This window comes from Grus americana, chromosome 3 (genome assembly GCF_028858705.1).
Source record: "Grus americana isolate bGruAme1 chromosome 3, bGruAme1.mat, whole genome shotgun sequence".
NCBI classification, from domain to species: Eukaryota; Metazoa; Chordata; class Aves; order Gruiformes; family Gruidae; genus Grus; species Grus americana.
This window is the reverse complement of record NC_072854.1, coordinates 3996137-4012725: the sequence shown is the minus strand read 5'-3', so window position 1 is coordinate 4012725 and position 16589 is coordinate 3996137. Positions and strand designations below refer to the sequence as shown.

At 49.7% G+C, this 16589-nt stretch overlaps 7 non-coding genes across 7 annotated transcripts; 4 read left to right on the top strand and 3 right to left on the bottom strand.

Moving 5' to 3' along the window:
- Positions 1–3272: 3272 nt before the first annotated feature.
- TRNAW-CCA (transfer RNA tryptophan (anticodon CCA)) lies at positions 3273–3344 on the bottom strand. The gene has a single exon. It is a non-coding gene; the product is annotated as a tRNA-Trp (tRNA).
- A 675-nt stretch (positions 3345–4019) lies between these two features.
- On the top strand, positions 4020–4091 carry TRNAW-CCA (transfer RNA tryptophan (anticodon CCA)). The gene has a single exon. It is a non-coding gene; the product is annotated as a tRNA-Trp (tRNA).
- A 1004-nt stretch (positions 4092–5095) lies between these two features.
- TRNAR-ACG (transfer RNA arginine (anticodon ACG)) lies at positions 5096–5168 on the top strand. The gene has a single exon. It is a non-coding gene; the product is annotated as a tRNA-Arg (tRNA).
- A 1345-nt stretch (positions 5169–6513) lies between these two features.
- Positions 6514–6586, top strand: TRNAR-ACG (transfer RNA arginine (anticodon ACG)). The gene has a single exon. It is a non-coding gene; the product is annotated as a tRNA-Arg (tRNA).
- Positions 6587–7557: 971 nt separating this feature from the next.
- On the top strand, positions 7558–7630 carry TRNAR-ACG (transfer RNA arginine (anticodon ACG)). Its single transcript has one exon. It is a non-coding gene; the product is annotated as a tRNA-Arg (tRNA).
- A 1618-nt stretch (positions 7631–9248) lies between these two features.
- Positions 9249–9321, bottom strand: TRNAR-ACG (transfer RNA arginine (anticodon ACG)). Its single transcript has one exon. It is a non-coding gene; the product is annotated as a tRNA-Arg (tRNA).
- A 1004-nt stretch (positions 9322–10325) lies between these two features.
- On the bottom strand, positions 10326–10397 carry TRNAW-CCA (transfer RNA tryptophan (anticodon CCA)). Its single transcript has one exon. It is a non-coding gene; the product is annotated as a tRNA-Trp (tRNA).
- Between the last annotated feature and the right edge of the window lie 6192 nt (positions 10398–16589).

Genomic DNA, 16589 nt, shown 5'->3' with positions numbered 1-16589 from the left:
TCTTCTCTGGGTTGTAACTGCCAGTCCAGTGTGACAGTCTGGGTTATTTTCCCCTAGATGTAGTGTACTGAAGCACTTCTATGATCTATTTTCCCACTCACTACTTTTTAAGAAGTTCCTTGCAGCTGGCAAAGCTTTTAAATATCTGAAATAAAAATTGCAAGCCTGGAGATTTTACTCTTTGCTTTTTTTTCCATGTCATTGCTGAAGATATAAAAAATCATCCACACGTTGAAGATTGGGGCACCCCATGGATGACCATCAGTCACAACCCTGGCACCTCCATCCTGCTCTGCACTGAGGCAGGGGTGAGCCTTAGATGTAAACAGGGATAGGGATGAGAGCCTCCAGGGAAAGGCCTGACCAGAGAAAACAAGAGACTCGAAGGTGGGATTTAGCTCTTAATAGACTCCGTCACTTCTCCAGTAGCCACTTCATCAGTGATTCAGATACTGATGGGCCAAAAAACTTATTGGCACCAATGCCTAGGAGTTAGCTTCCCTCCACAAACAGGAGGATCTTTATCCTTAAAAAAAGCTCCAGCAGAACAAAAATGACCTTACCTTGACCACTAACAGGGAGATGTGACCTTGTCCTCAACTTAGACACTGAGCCTTGAGTCCACAGGGTGGAGGGAAATGAAAATGAAACTTCAGCTTCCAGTGCAGTCATGAGATCATGCTAGCCGTGAGCATGGCGCGGTGACACAGGAGTGGCACAGATGCTTATACAGTCTGACAATATATTTAAGGTATCTGTAATTATCTTCACCAGACACAGAAAATTCAGAGCTGGACCCAATCTAGTGCTGTGAGCAGGGGTCCCAACTCAGGAAAGTTGAGCTTGTGCTCACAGGCTTCATGTCCTCCTCTGGACAAGCTCACCGTATGTCAATATTTAGAGTAAACTGTTTCGTATAATGAACCTTGATAAGACTGATCATAATTTTCTGAGAACTGGATTTTCATTGGAAAATAAAGACATATCTAAACCAGCATTTGTTACAAGGATTTACAATTTTATGGAATATTTTTAAGCCTTTCTCCCTCACGCTTCCCTATCTGACACGGCCTCAAAAATTTCCATGTTTATGCAAGATAGAGCGTTTTAACTAGAAATAAATCAGAAAGTTTCAAGATTATGAAATAATTTGGTTATTAAATAGCTTATGACAACTTCCCTTGCATGGGAGACATCAAGTTCTACTGCCTGGTAAACTGTCCCTTTGATTAAACCTCATCACCAGCCAGCTCTTGCCTACACTGTGACTCAAGTCACTCCTGCTTTAAATAAAAAAAAAAAAAAAAGACTTTAAAAAGTCTTAAAAGTTCAGCCCGTTGAAAAGTGAGAATTATTTTAATCTCAGTGGTTTTTATGAATGTAAAAACTGTTCCCACTGGCTGCAGTGAAAATGATACTTCTAACCATAAGTACACCAGAATAATACTTACCAGATAGCGTTCTTTCAAGAGTGTGCTAGCACTCCCAGCAAAATCGTCTAGCAACGTGTGCTATATTGTGGCATTTTTTCAGCTGTGGAAGATCTGCAAAAGGAAATACCTGAATTTCTTTCCATTCAGAGAAGTTAAAGGGACAGAAAATCAGATTAAAGAGACAGAGTGGTGGTATAAATCTTGCCCCTGGTTCAGCAGCGATCGCAGCTGAGCGAATGCACTCAGCACATACAGGATTTGGCATGTACAGATTCCAGCTGTGATGTCTTCCCCATGTCACAGCTATGTGCATTTGGTCCACAGTCAGGAGACATCTCCCCTGCCTTTGGGTGCTCCCCTTGCTTACTCGTTTTTGTAAGAGCCAAGGACATTAAACAGTCAGGTAGTGACATCTGGAGGACAGCCACTGACAAAACCCTCTGCTGACTCAACCCATCCGTGACACACCAGCAGTTTTGGGATGTGAAACAGGGGGCCTTAGGTCTATGTTCATTAGATAAGCGAGAATGGGAGTCACGGAAGGACCTACGCTTAGGTTTTTGGCACAGGGTTAGGAACACCCTGAAAGACCCTGCCCTCCTTGGTTGATCAGATTCTTCTGCCTTCTGTCTGTGGACCACTGTCTGTGGATTCTCAGGCAACGTCAGGCTTAGGACATCCCCAGGGCTCTCTAGAGCTGTGATGCCCAGCTGTGGGATGGTCTGAGTCCAGGGGTTGCCTATTTTCCCCACTGTCCCCATCCCCCAAGACACCTGTGGATGGTGCCAGGCAAGCTATGGGCAGAAAGGGGATCTTCCAGGGCTGGAACAGGACAGCCTGTGTCCAGGTAGATTAAGATTCTTGCACTTTCAGGCCATCATCATTCTGTGCAGGATGCAGAACTGTGGGACTTTGCTTCCTGCTAAATGCCGGATTCTGGCACAAGAGGTCAGACCTTACATGAGTTACAGTTCATTAAAAGTAGTTGAACTCTTTTAAAGGCTCTTTAACGGTGATTTTTAAAGACGTAAATAGGAGGCATAATGAAAAGAGACAATGGAGCAATGAGAAAGGCAAGAAAAGTGTAGGGGAAAATAAATAATTAATTTCTCCAGATGTACACACACCAGGGGTGCACCCTCCCACAGCAGGTCCAGGCTGGTCATTCCCACAGCTTCAAGTCTCCTTTTTTTCCAACCCTCCATCCATCTAACCAAGAAATGTACAGGGAACCAGGAAGAGAGTAAGTAGAGAGTTAAAGATCCTGATGACTACTCCTGACACCTTGGTTTCGGTTCCCCACAGCCAAGCGTTTCAACAAAATCAACAAAAAGAATATGCAAAGGGATCTTATCCCAACCTTCAACCACCTAACAGCAGGGTACAGAGTAGATGGACCTAGACTTTTCTCAGAGTGCACAGCGATAAGGTGCGAGGCAAAAACCACAAATAGCAACAAGAGAACACGCTGCGATGGGGTGCCAGGCTGCAAGGGCCAGTGCTGCAATGGATAACGTACCCTGCTATGGATAAGACTGCAGGCTGGGCTTTTTGTAGAAGTCCTCATCTGGAGTCAGATGCCCTTTCCCTTCTGGAGGGGGATTGGGACCAAGAGAAGCGGAACCCAGATGTGGAGCCACAGCTGGGATGTCCACTAATCCTGTCTCCTGTGTAGAGGCTGAAGATACTTCTCAACACTGGTCCAGCAAGGAAAGACCAATCTGCCATGGATTATTTACTGCCCTTCACCAGGGCTGTGGGGTACAGAGTGGGACAGCAAAAACAACTGCCCATGAAATGCCCATCTCACAATGCTAGCCCATGGAAGATGGGACATCCTGACCCCGGTGTGATTTGAACACACAGCCTTCTGATCTGGAGTCAGACGCGCTACCATTGCGCCACGAGGTCAGGGCTGGGAGGTGTTCTGCTCAAATGTCCTCCTGCACTTTATGGCCATGGGCTGTTCTTTGAGGGAAGGGGACTTAAGGTTCATCTGAAAGGAGTGGGAGTGTCTCTGCCAGTTGCCATGCTAAGCCTGCAAGGAGGTCTCTAAATGAGGTACTTTAGAGGGGCAAGGCCAGAAGAGGACCATTGCCCAGAGCAGCCCTGCAGGGCCTCTCCCAGGAGTAATGGGCTCCTGAGCATGTGTCTCCAGAGAGGAAGGAGGGATGGTGGCCCACCACCTCCCTGGGGAGAGAGGCCCCATTGACCTGGCAGATGCACAGCACGCACCTCAGGCCCTGTGTGGCAGGAGGGACCCTCAGGCCTTTTGCACAGTTTGGCTGGGGTCGCCTTCCCCTCAACAGGAGGATGGAGTGTGCTTTGAGTTCAGTTGCCCCCACATATCCTAGATCCACGCTATTCACTCTGCCCCGTCCCTCCCTGGGCTTTTGCTCTCCAGTCAGGTAACTGCGCTGTGGGCACAACTTGTCTGGCCTTTCCTCAAGGGGTGGTCTTGTGCTCTCCACCTCCCATAGCCCTTCTCTTGGGGTTCCCCAGACACCCCTGGGGTGGTCCCCATGGGGAGGACATCCCCACCACCCAGGCTGGGGTCCAAGCCGGGGAGCTGCATCCCTCCACCCCGACCTCGTGGCGCAAGGGCAGCGCGTCTGACTCCAGATCAGAAGGTTGTGTGTTCGAATCACACCGGGGTCAGCCTTGGGGCACCGCTCACCACCCTCTCTATTGCCCTGCTTTTCTGGGGGGCTGCTCTGCTTGAGGGGCAGGGCTCTGCAAGGCATTGCCCAGCTCTAGGGGGGCACCTCAGAAACGGCTGAGGGGGAAAAGGAGATGCCCAGAGCTTTCCTTTCAGCAGGGCTGCACGTTATGAATCATGATTGGAGGGGAGGGGAGGCCAATGTTCTATGGGTGTTGTGGTGGGTGTCTGCTACAGGTGGCCTCATCAACAAGCTGAAGGAAGTGAAGTCTTCCTCACACAAGGGCAAGAAGCTCCACAGCTGGAGGCTCTGGACTTACCCGTGGCAATACTTGCCTGGGAGAGTAACGTGGAGTGGTACAGTCAGTCTGGGCAATTCTGGAGGGGCTCAAGGACAATTATTCAGTGTGGGATTATGGAAACGGAGACAGGTTTCTGATGAACAGCATGAGAAGTTTTTTCAAGACGAGGAGTAAGAGGAAGGACTGGGGGAGCTCTGATCTGCTCAGCCTCACCGAAAAGCCCAGATGAAGACCGAGGAAGAAATACTCCTGAGAGCCATCCCCAAATGAAGGAAGGATGGAAGATGCTCATGTCCAAATGAAATGACTGGAAAGAGTGACCATGGATTCACTAAAAACAGACCACTCTTGGCCAACACAGTAGGTTTCTTTGAAGAGACGACTTCCTCAGTGATCAAGAGGAGACCAAGGAACATCATTTATCTTGACGACAAGTTGATCTCTGACGAGGTCTCCCAGATGTATCCCTGTAGCAGGACACAGAGACAGAGCGTCTAAGCTGAATCACAAGGCAGCCGGCCAAGTGGTCGGAGCAGGGGGCTGAGGGGGCTGCGGTCAGCAGCTGGCAGTCCAGCTGATGTTCTTCACTGCTTGGTGTGGCATTGGATGGTGTTTGGTGTCTGTGTGATGGGCGCAGAGGATGTTCTACAGAAGGAAGGGCACGGGCAGCCTGCCAAGGGCCCTGGTGGAACCAGGGGCCGGGGCCAGTGGCGCAATGGACAACGCGCCTGACTACGGATCAGGAGACTGCAGGTTCGACTCCTGCCTGGCTCGACACTTTTAGCCTGGGGAGGTTCCTCCTGCTCCCTCTGCGAGGGCCGTCCTTCTCCTGGTTGTTGTGCATCCCCGGTGCCTTCTGCAGGGTGAAAGTGCTGGGATCTCCTCTTGCCCTGCAGAATGGAAAGAGTTACTCCAGACCTTTGTCTCATCACTCTCTTCTACTCATAGAATCATATAATTATAGAATGGTTTGGGTTGGAATGGACCTTAAAGATTATGTAGCTCCAACCCCTCTGCTATGGGCAGGGCTCCAACCCCTCCACCAGCCCAGGTTGCCCAAAACCCCATCCAACCTGGCCTTGAACACTTCCAGGGAGGGGGCATCCACAGCTTCTCAGGGCAACCTGTTCCAGTGCCTCACCACCCTTATAGTGAAGAATTTCTTCCTAATATCTAATCTAAATCTACTCTCTCTCATTTCAAAGCCGTTCCCCCTTGCCTTGTTACCACTTGCCCTTGTAAACAGTCCCTCTCCAGCTTTCACCACTCACTACTGACATCCGTCTAGTCCCATTGCTTATTCACGTTCCACACTGAGAATAACGCATGCAGCTTTGATGCCCCCAGTATAAGGACATTGATCAACTGGAACAAGTCTAGTGGAGGGCTGTCAAAATGGCCTCGTGTTGGACCACTCACTGTATGAGGAGAAGTCATGGGAACTGGGTTTATTTGGCCTGGGGAAGAGGAGTTTTCACTCAGGACCTGATAGCAACCTTCCAGTACCTATGAGGAGCTCATAAAGCCAGGTACTTCGTAGCATTTCATGATGAGAGAATTACAGAGAATAGGTATAAATTGAAATGGGACGTTCTGGCCAAATATGAGGGAAGATTATTTTCCCAATTTTTTTGTCATTGATGAAGGTGGCAAGGAGAGAGGGCTAAAGGGAGGGAGTGAAGAAGGGAGGAGGCTGCAACCAAGGCATGGGAACAGGGGCTCAGCAGGTGCAAAAGCCGCTTGGTTGGTGCCAAGGACAGTGACTGAGGCAGGGGAGACACAACGGCAGCTCAACAAAAACAGATTACATCAAGGAAAATCTCTATTAGATGATAGGAAAAAAATTTCACATATCACCATATCATAGGGTCACATTAGAACAGGATCCCAGAGAGGTTTTGCTGTTCCCATCCTTGGAGACATTCAAAGCTCGACTGTAACAAAAGGACCTAATGTGAAAGACTTTTGTGCTCTGAGGAGGGGATTAGCTCACCTGCCTTCCAGGGATCTCATTAAATCTATTTTCCCCTATACTTAACTAATTTCTCTTGCACTTTCCCCTGCTCCTCTCACAAAGTCCATCCAGCGATCGGAAGCCCCTGGAGCTCCAGGACAACCAGGGCCAGTGGCGCAATGGACAACGCGCCTGACTACGGATCAGGAGATTGCAGGTTCGACTCCTGCCTGGCTCAGCATTTTCCTGCCCAAAGCCTGGCCACACTGATGGTGACAGGGGACCTCTTTCTCTAGGATGGCCTGATTTTGTCTGGTGTTTCTCCCTTCTTGCTGGGCTTCCTTCACAGAAAAGGATTCCTTTGCACCAGGGTGGACTCTGACTAGATATACTGGCAAAAAGATATTTCACTTTGAGGGTGGTAAATCACTGAGAGAGGGGCCCAGAGAGGTCGTGGACTCTTCAGCCTTGGAGGTATTCAGAATTCAAGCAGGCAAAGCACTGATCTGAAAGTCATAAGAAATTTGGACTAGGGACTTCCACATGTTGTTTCCAACATGAATCACTCTATTATTCAATGGGAAATTCCTGCTTCCGTATTCTTTTGCAGCTCCATCCTACATTGATAGGCTCATGGGCTTGTCACCACCTTTGTGGTACCTTCACCCTGCATGTGGCTTGGACAAGGAAGGTCAAAGATGCCCATGCACAGCCTAGCCCAGACCAATTGGCCATCAAAGCCAGATCTCACTACCCACAGCTCACCTGCTCTGCCCTCTGTCATTCAAAGGAGGTAAGTGGAGAACAAAACAGGTGGCCTTCGGCTGAGCTCAACCCTCAGGTTTGCACCACGACTCCAGAGACCCCAGAGCTGCTCCATGCTGTGTGCTGACTGGGACTTGTAACCACACCTCCCATGGAGAAGGCAAGATGTCTCCTCCAACCCACCAGAGCAGCTGAGGGGTCACCATCTGCATTTGCTTCCTGGCATTCTTGTGGGGGGACCCAGCCAAGGCACCTCTTCTCCTGGGTGGTGGGACCAGTGGGACCAATACTGACCTCTCACCCATAAGGGTAGAATAGGGTAAAGCTGTCATGGATGGGACAGGAAGGAGCTAGGTGAGGTCTTCTTGCCACTTCTCTTTGACCAGCAACACACCCAAGTGGTACAGAAAGCACAGTGGGGGCACCAGGTGGAACCAGGGTCTGGGGCCAGTGGCGCAATGGACAACGCGCCTGACTACGAATCAGGAGACTGCAGGTTCGACTCCTGCCTGGCTCGCCCTGAAACTGCCTAGCTGTTGTGAGATGACAAGGGACAGCTGTCTTCATGAGGTCCTTCCCATTCCAGGCTTTTTGTCCATCTCTCTGGCATCAGCATCACAGGAGCATCATTTTACATCACACTGAATCAAATCTGCGAGCATGCCACCTGATTCAAGAGCCACCACTCCTCAAGTCCTTTTTGTCCTGGCCTGCTGACTTCCTACATCGATGGGCATCAAGTTTGCTCCTGAGGTCTCTGAGTGTGTGTTTTCCTCATAAGCCTTGTGCAGATCTCCTCTCTGTCTTCCTGAGTACCACTGAGTGAAAGCTACCCGAAGCCTCACTAGTAACTGTGGGCAAGGGGGAGGTGGAAGATGGTCTGGGACATTGGGTTTAAAGGGTTGTGGTCAGGGGCTGGAAGTGCAAATGGTGGTTCATTGCTCCTAGTGCTCCTCAGGGGTCAATGCTGCCACTGATGCTATTGAACATCTTCACTGACATACTCAGTAATGGGATAGGATGAGTCCTATGTGAGTTCATGGATGACACCAGTGGGGAGGGGAGCACGCAACACTGGCAGGATGGCCATCATTCAGAGTGACCTGGACATGGTGAAGGAAGTTCAGCAAAGGCAAACACAACATCCTGCATCTGGGATGGGATAAGCCCAGCAGCACTACAGACTGGGGGCAACTGTCAGGAAAACAGCTGTGCCAAAAAGTGCATAGAGGGTCCTGGAGAACATCAACCTGAACAAGAGTCAGCAGGGTGCTGGGTTGTCCTGCCAAGAACATAGCTACCAGCTCAAAAGGAAGCATTACTGCTCTTCATCCAGCACTTCGGAGACCATCACTGGGGCACTGTGTCCAAGACTAACCTCAGTACAAACAAGACACTGACAACATGGAGCAAGTCTAGCTTTGTCCTTTTCGGCACATTTCCATACTTCTTCAAGCTTTTCCCCTAGTTAAAGTTTTTTAAAGTCTGCTGGCAGGCATACTTTTGCCTCTTCCTGTCTGATATACCTTGTAGTCTCCTGAGCAATCCTAATTCCTAAAAGAAGGTTGCAAAGTTATAAAAGTGAGGTGTCTGATTTGCCCGGGTGCTGCACCCCTCCACCCTGACCTTATGGCACAAGGGAAGTGCATCTGCAAGGGGATGACCAGGTTGGGTGTCTGAATGATGCTGAGCCAGGCTTGGGACAGTGCTGAGGGCAGATGGCCAGTCTGCTTTCCACAGAGCTCATCGAGGTTACATGCAGAACTTTGCAAGGCAACAACAAACTGCACAAAGACTGATGTGGGCCTCAAAGGTGTTTGGAGACCAGAGCAAATAATCTGCCAGGACAGCCTCAGAGTGCTGTGTCTGTCCAACCCACAGGGGAGCCATTGAGGAGGCATCTTCATTCTGCTATGGGATTTGCTGTGGTGCTCCTGGCTGTGGTGTCGGCCCCAAATCTGCCCATTTTGGGGTGCCCAGCTCTGCTGAAAGGTCTAGAAGAACTTTTCCATTTTGCAGGGCAAGAGGAGATCCCAGCACTTTCACCCTGCAGAAGGCACCGGGGATGCACAACAACCAGGAGAAGGACGGCCCTCGCAGAGGGAGCAGGAGGAACCTCCCCAGGCTAAAAGTGTCGAGCCAGGCAGGAGTCGAACCTGCAGTCTCCTGATCCGTAGTCAGGCGCGTTGTCCATTGCGCCACTGGCCCCGGCCCCTGGTTCCACCAGGGCCCTTGGCAGGCTGCCCGTGCCCTTCCTTCTGTAGAACATCCTCTGCGCCCATCACACAGACACCAAACACCATCCAATGCCACACCAAGCAGTGAAGAACATCAGCTGGACTGCCAGCTGCTGACCGCAGCCCCCTCAGCCCCCTGCTCCGACCACTTGGCCGGCTGCCTTGTGATTCAGCTTAGACGCTCTGTCTCTGTGTCCTGCTACAGGGATACATCTGGGAGACCTCGTCAGAGATCAACTTGTCGTCAAGATAAATGATGTTCCTTGGTCTCCTCTTGATCACTGAGGAAGTCGTCTCTTCAAAGAAACCTACTGTGTTGGCCAAGAGTGGTCTGTTTTTAGTGAATCCATGGTCACTCTTTCCAGTCATTTCATTTGGACATGAGCATCTTCCATCCTTCCTTCATTTGGGGATGGCTCTCAGGAGTATTTCTTCCTCGGTCTTCATCTGGGCTTTTCGGTGAGGCTGAGCAGATCAGAGCTCCCCCAGTCCTTCCTCTTACTCCTCGTCTTGAAAAAACTTCTCATGCTGTTCATCAGAAACCTGTCTCCGTTTCCATAATCCCACACTGAATAATTGTCCTTGAGCCCCTCCAGAATTGCCCAGACTGACTGTACCACTCCACGTTACTCTCCCAGGCAAGTATTGCCACGGGTAAGTCCAGAGCCTCCAGCTGTGGAGCTTCTTGCCCTTGTGTGAGGAAGACTTCACTTCCTTCAGCTTGTTGATGAGGCCACCTGTAGCAGACACCCACCACAACACCCATAGAACATTGGCCTCCCCTCCCCTCCAATCATGATTCATAACGTGCAGCCCTGCTGAAAGGAAAGCTCTGGGCATCTCCTTTTCCCCCTCAGCCGTTTCTGAGGTGCCCCCCTAGAGCTGGGCAATGCCTTGCAGAGCCCTGCCCCTCAAGCAGAGCAGCCCCCCAGAAAAGCAGGGCAATAGAGAGGGTGGTGAGCGGTGCCCCAAGGCTGACCCCGGTGTGATTCGAACACACAACCTTCTGATCTGGAGTCAGACGCGCTGCCCTTGCGCCACGAGGTCGGGGTGGAGGGACGCAGCTCCCCGGCTTGGACCCCAGCCTGGGTGGTGGGGATGTCCTCCCCATGGGGACCACCCCAGGGGTGTCTGGGTGTGTTGGGTTTGCATGGCAAGGTTTTGGTAGCGGGGGCGTCTACAGGGGTGGCTTCTGTGAGAAGCTGCTAGAAGCCTCCCCTGTGTCTGATAGAGCCAACGCCAGCCGGCTCCAAGACGGACCCACCCCTGGCCAAGGCCAAGCCCATCAAAGCCTCTGTGATAACATATTTAAGAAGGGAAAAAACAACCTAGAGAGAGCTTTTGCAGCTGGAGAGAGGAGTGAGAAGATGTAAGAAACTCTGCAGACACCAAGGTCAGTGCAGATGGAGGGGGAGGAGGTGCTCCAGGCGCCGGAGCAGAGATCCCCCTGCAGCCCATGGTGAAGACCATGGTGAGGCAGGCTGTCCCCCCTGCAGCCCATGGAGGAAGGATGAGGGGGTGTAGAGATTCCACCTGCAGCCCGTGGAGAACCCCACGCCGGAGCAGGTGGAGGCACCTGAAGGAGGCTGTGGCCCCATGGGAAGCCCACGCTGGAGCAGGCTCCTGGCAGGACCTGTGGACCCGTGAAGAGGGGAGCCCACGCCAGGGCAGGTTTGCTGGCAGGACTTGTGACCCCGTGGGGGACCCACGCTGGAGCAGTTTGCTCCTGAAGGTCTGCACCCCATGGGAGGGACCCACGCTGGAGCAGTTGGTGAAGAACTGCAGCCTGTGGGAAGGATTCACGTTGGAGAAGTTGGTGCAGGACTGTCTGCCGTGGGAGGGACCCCATGCTGGAGCAGGGGAGGAGTGTGAGGAGTCCTCCCCCTGAGGAGGAAGAAGCGGCAGAGACACCGTGTGCTGAACTGACCACAACCCCCCTTCCCCGTCCCCCGTGCTGCTGGTGGGGAGGAGGTTGAAGCCGGGAGTGAAGTTGAGCCTGGGAAGATGGGAGGGGTGGGGGAGGTGTTCTAAGATTTGATTTTATTTCTCATTCCTCTACTCTGTTTTGCTTGGTAATAAATTAGATGAATTTATTCATCTAAGTTCAGTCTGTTTCACCCGTGACGATAATTGGTGAGTGATCTCTCCCTGTCCTTATCTCGACCCATGAGCTTTTCGTTATCCTTTCATTATCCTTTCATTATCCTTTTGTTATACCTTTTCTCCCCTGTCCAGTTCAGGAGGGGGATTGATAGATCAGCGCTGGTGAGCACCTGGCCTCCAGCCAGGGTCAACCCACCACACTGGGGAACCCCCAGCAAAGCTGTAGTTATCGAGGGGAAGGGGCAACCTGAGAAGGCGATGACCACAGCCTGGCTGCAGAAAGGAGCCCAGGCTGGAGGATGAACGTGCAGGGTGGGATGGGGTGATCTGAAGGGAGAAAGGCAGCCCGGGGCAGATCACAGGGAAGGGACCAGGTTCCTTCCTGCAACACAGCCCAAAGCTGGCTTTGGATATGTACCCAGAAATGGTGGTGGACAATGTTAAGAGCAGACAGCCCATGGACTCAGTCCAGTCACAGCTGGATACTACAGCTCCTGATGTCCTGCCCCAGCCGAAACCCTGTGTTGGCTGGGAATGGCAGCTGGACCTTCTGCAAGGAAGGGAAGATGTCCCACCAGTGCAGGCAAGGTCCACCAACAGTGCAGGCAAGGTCTGCCGCCAGCTCTGGCTGCCCAGTCTTTTCCCCATGGGTGGTTAGTGCATGGTTGCCATGGACAAAGGTGTCAGAGAGGAGGTGAAACCTTCCTTCATCCTCTCCAACTCCATGCCTACCCCAGCATGCTGGAGGAAGTCTGCTGGGTACCAGGCTGACAGGGGCAGGGACATGGTGGGGGGCCAATATGGGCGGGGGGCTGGGGCCAGCAGTGCAATGGACAAAGCACCAGAAGAGTCCTATCTGGCTGAGCCTAGTGCTGCCCACAGCCTGGCCACGGTGGAGGTGATGGGGATCAGATTGCCCTGGTGTCCTTCTGGAAGTGGTGGGAAAGTGGCCTTGGGTTTTGCCCTGGCTCTGACTTATCCCCTTTCTCTGTCATGTATTCTGCCAGCAATAAGATATTTTTCTATCAGAAATCCATCAGGCATTTTTCTCAAAAACAGTTGTTACACCTCATTCACGAATGTCCCATTTCATCTGGATCTCCTGTGGACTGGAGAGAGGCAGGGTGGCTGTGTCTCCATCTGCCCCATTCCCTTTCTCTTTCAGAGCACGTTTTTTTCTGCTCAAATCATCTTTGCTTTTCTCCACCTCCGTTTCATCCCACCTTGGGATGAAAGACTGCTGCTGAACTTTATTAGATTTCTATTTGTGGATAATTGGGAGCAAGTCACAGCACTGTCACCTGGGCTAGTGGTAGGGTACATTTCTACATGGAAACGTTCTTCTCTTGTGAAAAAAAGAATTCTCAGCAGAAGATTCTGAAATCCTGCATTTTCAAGGTTTTGAAAATGAGTTTTATTTTTAAAAAAGCAACTGACATCAGGTGGTTACTACTCTCTGACTGTACAAAGCAGCATTGATTAGCAAGGCATGAAGCGCTAGGGGAAGGTCTCCTGGGGTGGGATGCTGCTTTAGAAACTTGAGTATGTCTACAAGGAAAGTGCCTACCTGTGCACTAGGCAGCAGAGCTCCCATTATTACTATAGGTTTAAAAAGTTATGCAAGTGATATAAAATTACATGAATTTAGAAAAAAGTTAACTTTGTAGTTATACACTTATCCTGAATGTGAGCAACTCACTCCAGTCCCTAAAATTCGATGTCTGAAAGCAAAACCCATCCCTCCTCTCCAAATGTATTAATAATAATCGTCACGCATATACTCCGTAAATTATCGATGCTGAAGATGGAGCAAAGAGGCAGGCACCTCCCTTTCCATCTGAGCAAACCCTGCCCTCAAGAAGGGCTCTGCTGTCCCTATTTCCGCCAGCGTGTCCCCCCACAAGAGGGAGCCAGGAACCAGCTCATGGGCTCCACAAGCTGCAAAGCCAGGCTGGAGATGCGTTTTGCTCACTGAAGGACCACCCATCCCTAAGCCAGGCTGGAAATTCAGCTTGTTTCCTTCCTGGAAAAACAGTTCTTTCTCCACTTTTTTTGTTTGTTTGTTTGCTTTTGGTTTTTTGTTATTCAGTTATTATTCTAACCCCATCAGCCCACAGTTTTCTGGAAGTGCAACCTCAGATGAAGCCACAACCACAGATGTGGCCACAAGGAGCTTTACCTGCTGCCTGCTCCCCACTGACTACCTCACAGCAGCATCTCTCCTCATCTATCCCACTTGGGTACTTGCTTAATTTCCAACTGCATGATATAATGGAGAGATTCAACTGCCTAAATTCAGACATCTAGGGATGTGCTGGTCTACATTTGCCTCTCCAGAAGCATCTGAGTATCCTATAGACTCCTGTCCCATGCAAATATCTTGGATGCTGTAGTGATATTATGTTCAGGCAACTGAATCCTGCCTGAGGGTGGGAGTAAGCTCAAAGATTTGGACAATTAAAGTAGGTGTCTCCACACAGGTATATTTGCATGTTAGATAGTTGAAACTTAAATATGTAAAAATGGCTTGAAAAGATGCAGGAGATACTTCTGGACACTTGTCTTTTCTGTGTTCATTTTTATTTTTAAGTAGAATATGTCAATGTCTCTATGATATCAGTTTGATGGAATACTGAAATTTCTCAGCAGAACACTGCACCACCCCCCCCCACCCCCCCAATATCCAACTCCTTACAATGTTATAAATAAGGTCAGTTTTTCAGCTAGTTTGAGGAACACTGCAAACCAAACACAATCACGTTCTGTTGATTTACATTGCCATAATGCAAATCTGTATAAGCCCTTGGGGAAAACACGTTTCCCATAATTTTAGTGTCCCATGTTACTTCAGAGCTAGCCCAGGCTCATTGACTGAAAACTTCAAAATGAAAGAGAAGTCCTCCCTTCTCATGCATACTCCCCTTCCACACTCTCAAAGCGATATGAGTCCCAGGGAATCACAGAATCACAGAACAGCAGGGGTTGGAAGGGACCTCTGGAGATCATCTAGTTCAAACCCCTGCTAGAGCAGGATCACCTTGAGCAGGTTGCGTAGGATGGTGTCCATGCGGGTTTTGAATCTCTCCAGAGAAGGAGACTCCACAGCCTCTCTGGACAGAAAGAGTCATAGTTTTCTGAATCTACTGAAAGGAGAGAACAGACATTTCACACGACAGTAGAAGCTTCTCCCTCATTGCTGTCTGCCACTTAGATGGATCTACATCTTCTTCAGCATATCCCTACTCCAGGACATGTAGCTACAATGATTTCACCTGGCAGACACTTCTCAGCAACCATCACAGTGATTTCAAGGTGAGAACTGCCTGGTGAAGATGTCTATGGCTGTCAGGTCCATGACAGAGTAGCGCACTGCAGCGCTGAAGGACTCTTCTATGGCCAGACACTCTGCAACTTTAAGAGAAGTCAATCCATTGCATCACCTGGTTTTCATCCTGTATTGATAACTGCTACACGCTTGCCCACCAAGTGCAGCAGGAATGTAAGCATCTTCTGGAAATACCTGTAAACACCTCCTCATTGCTTCCTATGCCCCCATCAGAAGAGGTGATGCTCCTGGTTGGATTGATACCCACAGAGTACATTTTTCAGGCTATTGTTAAATTAGCTAATATAACTGGGTGAGGTGGATAGGGATGCTACTATATGGGTATGTGATATTGCTGTGGAAGTCAGGATTGGTAAGATCTGCTCCATGGCAGAAAGATCACTAAAGGGTTTATCTCCCCAGGTTAAGAAACAATCATCTTCCAAAGCCTGTCTATCTCACTCGCCTCAGACACATATCTCAAGACAGCGTTGAAGTCTCCTCCAGAAGTCCTTGTGTCTCCATTGACTCCAAGGGAAAACTAGACGATGATGTTAGGTTAGACAGCTGGGATGGGTTTCATCCCACCTCTTTTGGAGGTTGACAGTACAGACACCTCCATCTGAACTAGTCTTCTGCATTTCCTTCATAGTCAATGGAGAGAAGCAAGTAATGGGTGAGTGTGCCAGAATATCACATTGTAGAAGTGACACTGGCTCCCTGACTGGCTCCAATGCAGGCTCGAAACTGTAGACATCTCAAGCGGGAGAGGGGAACCCCACTTGTAATTTTCATGTGTCTAATGTGAGACATACTCCACCAAAAGCCACAAAACAGAAGTTCCCAAATCATGGGTGATTCATCTTAATAATGCTAATGACTAAAATAATGATTAAACCAACCCTGCTCAGAATTCTGCAGTTGCATTTTCAGACCCTGCATGGAAATGCATGAAAAAGTTTCCAGCAGTCCTGTCTGCTGGTTAAAGTGGATGAACTGGGAACCAGCCTTTCCTGTGACCACTGCAACACTGAGTGTGAGGAAGCTATTGACTATTTGGAGGGTTGGTGAGTTTCTCCAGCCCCAGCTGTAGGTCAGCTGCAGAACTGATCATTAGGCAAGGGGCAGAGCTTTATCCATGTGTAAGTATTTCTTCTGTGATCCGTGTAAATCTCGTCTCTTACCTGGAATAACCTGGGAGATGAGGGGGACAACAAACAAGAGCAGATGGAGAGGCATCAGATGGCACTCCAAATCCAAAGATTTTTTTTCTGGGATAAAATTCCTCATCATACTTTGAAAGGGATTGTGATTGTACAAACACTTATAGCCTGACAGTGAGGCCATTCATGTGCAATGGCTGGAAATGATAGGGAAGCATTTTGAATATAAGATTATTGGACAAGCACTTCTCCTCTATCAGGTTATTAACACACTTGAGCTTTTGCATGTGTCCTTCGCTTCCCGTGAAAAAAAAGCAAACATTTCCAGTCCATCATTAAAGAGAATAGGACCTTTTTTTTTTTTTTTTCCAATTTTAAAAATAACTTTGCAGAATTAGAAAGCTGGGTTCCTGCTCCAGTCTGAGAAAGTACAATGTCAAATCCTGTCTGAGAGCTGAGATATTCCCCTTGGCTTCAGTAGGAACCTGAGCCAACTGAAGTTTTCTTGTCAAGGTCTTTGCTTCATCCATTTCCCTGGAGTGCCTGAAAATGGGCATAAACAGCTCTCCTGCCACATGACTGCCCGGGAGACTCAATGGAGCCTCCAACTTTGAAATGAAAAGCTAACTAGGAAACCAGAAAGGCAGA